We start from the raw sequence: 6431 nt of genomic DNA on the forward strand, positions 1-6431 counted from the left end.
GATTTTATTTATTTGTTTGGCAGAGAGAGACACAGGGAGAGAGGGAACACAAGCAGGCAGAGTGGGAGAGGGAGAAACCAGCTTCCCACCAAGTAGGGAGCCCAAAGTGGGGCTCGATCCCAGGACCCTGGGATCATGACCTGAGCCGAAGGCAGACGCTTAACGACTGAGCCACCCAGGCGCCCCTAAAGTGACCTATTTAGACTTTATCCAAGGAGGACATGAAACTAAAGATCTAAAATTTTAGTTTCGGTCCTATCATTAACCTCCCCAGGATAAGTGACTTATTTTCCCAGTGTCTGAATTTCTTCATGTTTAACCTTGGGATGATAACACCTGACTTGCCACTTAATGGAGGTGTTGAGAGAATAAAGCTAGATAATAGATACTTTTAAACAATATCCAGAGCTATATAAAAATATAAGTTGGCACTCTTGTTATTTTATATTCTATTTAATGTTAGAGTCATAAGTCTTTTACTTCAGAGTAAAAACAGAAAAAAATGAACGAGGTTTTCTCTTCATTAGGCATAATTGGCCTAGCTGTCTGGATTTGGGATTCATTTTAGCAAATGACTGATAATGAGCAAGTAGGATGCTGGAGACCAAGTTAATAACAACCAAAATGCTTGTATTTAGTGCAGCCTCATTAAAGATGAGAAATTTAGAAAATGCGTGTGATTTTAGGTATGCCTTGAGAATGTATCTTTAACCATTAAGAACTTGACATAGCTTCCTACTTTGCTTCTGTTGCTTAGAGGGGTATTTAATTTCAGTAACCTGTTCAGTTCTGCTGATTTTAATTTGATGCGGTTTCTAACACTGACAGATTTTAGTTCCAGCTGACCTAAAGAGGCTCCCATGCCCCTAGTTCATATCCTCCACTTTCTGCCATGAGATCTTATCTTAGACTTTCTTACTATGGCCTGTGACGTGTTCACTTCTCTCTCCGGCTTCTCCTGGATTTTTTATTCTGTCTGTTAGTCAGTCTGAGATGGAGCAGCTGACTCAGACTTGACTCTCAATATTTAACTCAATAGCAGCCACTTTTGCCCTCATCTTGTGTGCTTTGGGCCCTTTTCAGGCCTTTATTTTACTTAGTTTTTGGTTAATTTTGAGCTTCATGACTATATCATATAGTCTATGAAGTCATGCTTCTTTTATTCAGTGTTGGATTTTTGAGATTCGTGCATGTAGTTGCATATAATAGTAGTTCACTCATTTCAATATTCTCTGTTATATAAATATAGTTTATTTATTCCTTTTCTGGTCAACACATTTTTTTCAAGATATTTTGTTGTTAGGAACAATACTGTATGAACATTTTTATACACATTTCCCACTGCACATACACTTTGAGGATTTTTCCTTTGGCATGTATTCCCAGGAATTACTAGATGATACCATGGTCAGATTTATAAACTAATGTCAAACTGCTTTCCAGAAAATTAGTTTTATATTTTACAAAGAAGTAAAATATGTATTATAACCCTCTTTATCTATCATTCATTTCCCCATAGCTACTATAGTATGTCTTTCCCTCTTCACAGCCAACCTCTCAAAACAGTTGTCTATGCCCACCAGTGATTCTTACTCAGCTTTTACTCAGTACCCAGTCAATTGCTATCTAACTACTGTCCTTACCCCTCCATGAACCTACCAAAGCCAGAGTCATGGGTAATGCAGTTGGAGTCATTTTCTTACTTGAATTCCTGACATTTGAATTCTCTGGTCTCTCCTTCTTGAAAGCTCCCCCCTCGAGTATTTCATAATTCCGCACTTATCCGACTTCTGTCTGAACCCCTATAAGCCCTGAAGGCTCTTTTGTGAATTCTTTTCTTCTCAATCTATCGTTTAAAATGAATATTTCTGGACGGCCCTCTTCTCCTCCCCCCGGTACCCTCTCTCTGACTATGCAATCCTCAACCATCCTGTCTTCACTTGTTAAGTATAAGTTGATGTCTCCCAAATCTGAATCTCCAGGGCACCTCTCTCTCCTTCTTTAGCTTGAGGCTTGTGGATCTAACATCCTATTCGACACCTCCATCCTAATTCAGTTTACACACAAGCAAACATTCCTGACCATCACTTATCCCTGTACTTCCCACCCAACAGTTCTCCTCCCGCCATATTTCAAATCTCACCTAGAAGTTTATGGAAGCACTGGCCACATGATTGACCAAGCCAGAATCTGGAGTGTCATTTTTGACTCTTTCCTCCCTTTTACCAACACATTCAATTAATCATCAAATCTTGTAGACTGTAACCTCAAAGACATCTCATACCTGTGAATAGCACAACCAGTATTCTCTTAGTCTAGAAAGGGACACAGGATCAGATGATAATCATTAAGAAAATCATTTAAAAGAGAAAAAGCACAGTTTGAATAGCAAGACTGATGGGCAAGGTCCAAATAAAGAACATAGTTGAGATCATGGTAAGTAACTGGAGATGTTTCAGATGGCCCAAGTGCTCACGGTGGAGAATCACACTACAGGATTCAGCCATCCTAGAAAAACTACATATTAAAATGAGAAAATCCAGGTGCTGGCGAGACCATTTTAATGGAACCAAACTCACCTGTTGCGAATGAAGAACAAAGAATGTAAATCAATCAATGGTGAGAGACTTGGTTACCAGGAGAAACCGGTTCCTGAAAGCCTGGGGTTCCAGTGTCAGCTAAGCAGGGTCTCAATAGTAAATCACTTTGATTACTATGTGCCAGGCTTGTAAGTAATTGATATCAATTAAGCTTTATAAAAACTGCTTTGTGTAAATATAATTATTATTCCTATTTTACAGATGGAAAAAAACTGAGGCTTGGTAAGATAATTTTCTCCAGCCAAACATCTAATAAGTGGTGGAGGCAGGACTCAACCCCCACAGTCTGGTCTAAAGACTCTACTCTTCCATGAAAAAATGTTTTCTTTTACTACAGCTTTAGACATTACTTATACCTCTGTTTTGCATGTGGAAAAAACAATCCCAGAAGATCAAGCAGTTTGTATTTTATAGTTTAGTCAGTTCTAGAACTCAGATCTCCCAGTCTGGTGTTCATAATCTCAAAGCCCCATTATTCCCATAAAATGCATTCATGAAGGAATATATTTTGTCTTGTCTGAAGAGAAAACCAAAAATATCAAAAGATTTCAGCTGCCATCTTTCTTAGAGCCAGTAGGCAGAAACAAAAGAAGCTCCCTTCCAGCTATGTGATGCCACACTTTACAATATGCCTGGCTTTTGTCTTTATGAAGACACAATACATTATTAGGGTCATCCTAGGTACACCGGGTCTCAGAAATGAGATTAGTTCCTCAGCCATGTGTCACACTTAAAAGGAAATCTAATTCACAATCTTGTTCTGTCCGACAAATATCTCCATTAACAAATCTTAATCATGTGGGTGGAAGAAGGGAGAGTGACTAAATTAAAGCTACTGAAATATAGAGCAGGTAGGAAATGTTGCAGTGCCACAGATATGAAGGCTTGGGATGGGGCCATTCCATTATCAGTGAAATACAACCTACAAAATGTAACATAATGAGACACAAACCCAGTGAGATCGTAGAGTCCTTGAGTGTCTGGTCGGTCCCAGGCTTTGGCTCAAAAATTCTGTATCCTGAGACATCTCTGTCCTATAACAAAACACTTCCTTCAGCCCCAAGTGACTTCTCCAGGTTTAGCTGCTCTAACCTGGACATCCCAAGCTGCTCTCAGTTGTCCCTACTTCTACATCTGTTCCATGCTCTTACCTGCCTCTTTGGATTTAACACATTACTTTGACTTTAGCTCTGGTCCTCAGGTACTCAGATATTCAGACGACACCATCCAGTGTGACATTCACACAAACCTTGAACTGACTAGTAGCCAGAGGGCAACAGAACAGCATTTACAGACCACTGAAAAAGATTAAAATCAATCCTATACCTTCCAGTAGGTTGACAAATGTTTGTAGTTTTATAAGAATTAGGATATCACTCATTTCAAATATGAAAAAATTACTCCCCACCCAAATACTTAAGTAAAATAATCTGAGGTCTTGATCTAACACACACCTCCCAGGAGAATATAGATTGGAAAGAAGAGTGGTACATAATGAAACTTGCACTATTACGTATGCATACATATATTATTAAATATAATATCTAAATAATGTAATATGTGTAATTTAAAATTTAAATGGATAAAGACCAGCTGTCTGGGAATTTAGCACTAAAGAGTCTGGGAACAGAAAAGACCAGTAATTGAGGCCTCTTGAAATAGATATAAAATCTCTGGCTAATTCTGATTTTACTATAGAAATATAATAGCATGAACTAATATCTGACAATTTTATATATTTTTAATGATTGAATTGGTATAAAAGTCAATCAAATGGGATTTTACCATGTAATTTGAGGTTATTTTGAGTGTGGAATATTTGCAATAACCAAGAACATTAACTTTAAAAAAATCCCATAAAATTGGATAATATTGGAAAAATCATTTTATTTATTAATATTAGGATAACTAATATCAATTATAACAATATTAATATTAAATTATCTGATGTAATGAAAAGCTACAATAAACTAATTGGAAAGTGTCTTATGATTGCTAGCCCACGGTGATAGAAAAGTAAAACTCAGGGGCACCTGGGTGGCTCAGCTTGTTAAGCGTCTGCCTTAGGCTCAGGTCATGATCCCAGGGTCCTGGGATCACCTTTGTTGGGCTCCCTGCTCAGCGGGGAGTCTGCTTCTCCCTCTCCCTCGGCTCCTCCCTGCCCTGGTTGTACTCTCTCTCTCAAATAAATAAAATCTTTAAAAAAAAAGAGTAAAACTCAGTTCATTAGAATGGAAGAAAAAGACATACATATCCACCCTCTTACATATTTTAATTTTTTTTGTTATTAATAGCATCATTCAAATGGAGTTTTTAAAGAGTATATTGTTTAAGAAATGAGTTAATCTTGTACAGATATTGAAGTATTAATTATTAATGTTTAAGATGTTAAGTGATTCTGGTTCTTGAAATTATTACCTTTACTTAGAACCTACTAAATGCAAACTTACAGAAGTAGCCAATTTTGAGACTGGCATATGTAAAAATAGAGATGGTTAATGTTCATGGTGTATTTAGTTTTATCTTTTATTTTGAAAGGTATTTATTTTAAAGAAGGCTTCTGTCTTGATAAGAGTCCATTACAATTAAAAATGTATTTACATTTACTACCAGGGGATAGGCACAAGAAACAGTAACAGCCTGTCATTTCAACAGATATTTTTACTTCAATGAATGGATAATTAACATTTTTTAGCAAGATTGTAATGTATATAAACCTAAAATTCTCCCATTACAAATACTCAGGAATACTAAATCAAATAAAACAAATGTGTAAGTGAAGGAAAGAGAGATCACCAGGTGACACAAAGGAGCGGCAAATCAGCAGGATAATTATGTATATCAACATTGTGTGGGTGTTCATCAACAGGGGGGAGAAATGAAGAGCGGAATATGGATCTTGCATATCAGGAGCTTGTTTTTTATGCCCACGGAAAGGGGCTGGGGGATTTGGAATTAAGGCGTTCAGTGAAAAGAAGGACTAACAATCTTCCCACTATCAAGTGTATGGGGGAGCAACCATGAAGCTAATGACTTCCTAGCCTTTGCACCTCAGATCTCCAAGAAATCAAAACTGTGAGACTGTTATCTGTCCCATTTATAGTGTGCATATGACCTGAGGTCCCCTTCCCCTGCACACACACACACACAAGAAAGGGAACATAAAAACTGCTCCTGCATCAATGGTACACTTGGCTTCTTGGCAAAAGCAAATAAAAAAGTATTCAGAGGGAAGCTCCCATAATTCTGATCACAAAATGTTCTCACAGAATAAATTAAATAAAAATTTTAAAGAAAGCTCTCAAAGAAAAGATCACAATTAAAAAAATCACAAGTCATAAAAGAAACAAAAGCAACGAGTTAACAGAAGCAATAAACAGGAGACTGAACCCCAGTCCTTGAGATAATAGGCTGACAAATGCAACTTTTATATAACTGGATAAAAATAAATATATATGTAGCCATTTAAAACTCAATAAATTAAACACAGCTGAAGAGAAAAAGAGGAAATATGTTAGCAAGGTTAACAGATAACAAGAATAGAAGAGAAAGCTCCATAGTCATCTGAAAGGGGTATACAGAGAGAACAGAAAGAATGGGAAAGCGATAGTACTCAGGTGATAAAAGGCTCAGATTCCTAAAAACCCATGAGTGTTGTGAAGCTTCAGAAAAAAAAAAAAAAGGCTCAAAAAGTTTTGAACATGATAAATGAAATAAAATAAAATTAATAAAAATAAATTCCCAACCAAAGCACATCACAGTACACAGAAGATGAAAAGATTTTAGTAAGCAATCAGAGAGAAAACAGAGACACCAAAGGAACCAAAATTA

Source organism: Mirounga angustirostris, unplaced genomic scaffold (assembly GCF_029215605.1).
Source record: "Mirounga angustirostris isolate CCGP_5_RB_7025 unplaced genomic scaffold, mMirAng1.0.hap1 SCAF_6, whole genome shotgun sequence".
Classification (NCBI taxonomy): domain Eukaryota; kingdom Metazoa; phylum Chordata; class Mammalia; order Carnivora; family Phocidae; genus Mirounga; species Mirounga angustirostris.